We start from the raw sequence: 2,500 nt of genomic DNA, 5'->3' as shown, positions 1-2,500 counted from the left end.
TGTTTTCTTTTTTGATGTGGACTCGAGGATACTCGGGGCCCAAGTACCTTGGAAAAAATTCTGAGTGTTTCGAATAGGAATCGACTTTTTTTTACCATCTGATTACTTTTCGGGTGCTCTCCCACCAAGCCATAGGAAACGCAGGCCATAAACTTGTAGGTTCACTGAGCACTGAGGTGACAATTTTCCTGCTTTACATGCAGCAAGGATTGAAGTTATCGAAATCTCTCAAGTGGCAATTTTTTCGTATTCACGAGCTTACGTTGTAAAAAACTCGTTACCACATAATTTCTCGAGGTTATCGTACACCATATTCTGTACTTCAGATTCAACTCTTTACGTCAGCTCCCTTTTTTTTACTATCACAGGGGCGGATCCAGGAGGGGGTGGACAAAGGAATGGCGTAGCCGAATGGTGACGTTTTTTTTTTGCAGAAGACCAGTTGTATTAGAAAGCCACAAGTCATCTCGGGGGTGGGGGGACCAGATCCGCCCCTGTATCAAATAACCCTAATTATCATCATCATATCTTTATTTACCCTCGGATTTTATAATAGCTTGATAAAGCTAGTATCTCTGAGCATTTACCCTCTCGACCATGATACACCACATAAGACAGACCACAATGGAAACCATTTGGTTCAGTAACCAAATGATTATTTCTTCATCGATTCTTATCATGCACAAAGGAGGCAGCGTGGCGCAACCTCGTCCCCAGGGCGCTTTTCCCTGGCTTTGGGTGGGACGTTAAAGCCAGCACTGGGGACGAGGTTGAGCGTGGCTCTTGCCCTAAAATCCCAAGATCGCGGTCGCCCACCCCGACCAGTAGCTGAAGTCGTTTCTCGTTGTCCCAGCTTTAACTTCTCAGCTCAGCTGCACTTGTATATGGCCTCCTGGTTTTGTCTCCCAGCCAAATGGGATTCACTTAAAGTTGTTATTGTTTTTTATCTTTGTAAAAAATTTTCTACACAAACCCATTCTTCTTGTGTGAAGTGATACACACCAGGTAGTAGCTAAGGCCTCTTGGTAGTGTAGTGCAGGAAAGATGATGCACAGGGCCCGTTTCTGCACTCGCTCGATGCTATCTGATAGTTTAACGGGGAGGGCGTTATGCCACACAGGACAACAGTATTCAAGGACAGACCTAATGAGCGCAAAAAATAAAACTTAAGTAGGTCGGCAGGTGGTACTCCGCCGCGTTTGAGGACACGAAGAATATGCAGCCTCTTTGACGTCTTAGCCACAACCTCATTAATGTGCAAATCCCATTTGAGATTACTTTGAATCGTAACCTGTCTGTGTATAGGCGTCAGGCGTCCCCTCCCCTCAGATTTTTGTGCTAGTGTAAAGCGGGTTTAAACCACGCCGGAAAGGGACGACGTCCCTTTTTCGCGTGCAACAAAGGAAATAGGAGACGTCTGCACGCAGGCGCACGCAGGCTACAATTTTATGGTACCATATGAAACACCACTTATTGCTTAACAACATGTGCCCACTATTGTGACGTAATAGGTTACCATGGCAACATGAAAGCTCTCTAAAACACCAAATATTTCATCCTTACTTGCTTTTATCTCAAAAATGAACTCCATGACCCCATTTTTTTTAGGATAGTAATCTGAGATGGAACTATCAGCAAAGTTTCAAAAATGGCAGCTGATTAGAACCACCTAAAACTTTCTAGCTAAGAATTGGTTCCGATGAAACTTTCAGACTTTGACGATAGTACTATTTCAGATTGCTAACAAAGGACACTGTTGGAGAAGAAAGGATGAGGCGGTAAGTGAACTTCTACTCTGAGAAACAAAGCATGGCGCAAGAAAGAGAGGAAGACCAGCAACAACATATGTAGACCAGCTGTGAAATGATACTGGTTTGAGCATTGCTGAACTGAAGAGCATCATGGGAAAACGGAAGGAATGGATGAAGCTAGTTAATAGAGTTCGACTTCGCTCGAAATAAGCAATTGCTATTCTACTATAAAAAATGGGGATCACCGTGTTAATTTAGATAAAAGCAAGTAAAGACGAAACAAAGGGTGTTTTTGGAGAGCTTTCATGTTATGATGGTAATCTATTACGTCACAATAGTGGGCGCATTTTGTAAAGAAATATTTGGTGTTTCATATGGTACTCTTAATATTGCTGTTACGTGATACAGTGTGGTAGTGACAACCCTTCTATTAGGCCATTTTCGAAATATCAAATATTCAGCTTGATAGTGAGGCAGTTAGGACAAAAACAATAGAAACACTTTGGAATGAATATGAAATTAATTGCATATCATCCACTTTCAGGCGCGTAGCGTCCATACGCATATACGCACGTGTGTACTTGAAGGGACCAGAAAATTTTGAAATTTTTAGCAATTGTTTCTATTCTTACATTTTACTTATACGCAACCAAGATTTCGTGATGAAAGCACCACTTTGACTAAATTCTAAAAACTAAAACAAAAGCTATACCATGTTCTAACTTAGTTTTGCATTGTACCTTTTTTTT

The sequence above is a fragment of the Montipora foliosa genome, chromosome 9 (assembly GCF_036669935.1).
Source record: "Montipora foliosa isolate CH-2021 chromosome 9, ASM3666993v2, whole genome shotgun sequence".
Classification (NCBI taxonomy): domain Eukaryota; kingdom Metazoa; phylum Cnidaria; class Anthozoa; order Scleractinia; family Acroporidae; genus Montipora; species Montipora foliosa.
This window is presented reverse-complemented; position numbering follows the sequence as displayed.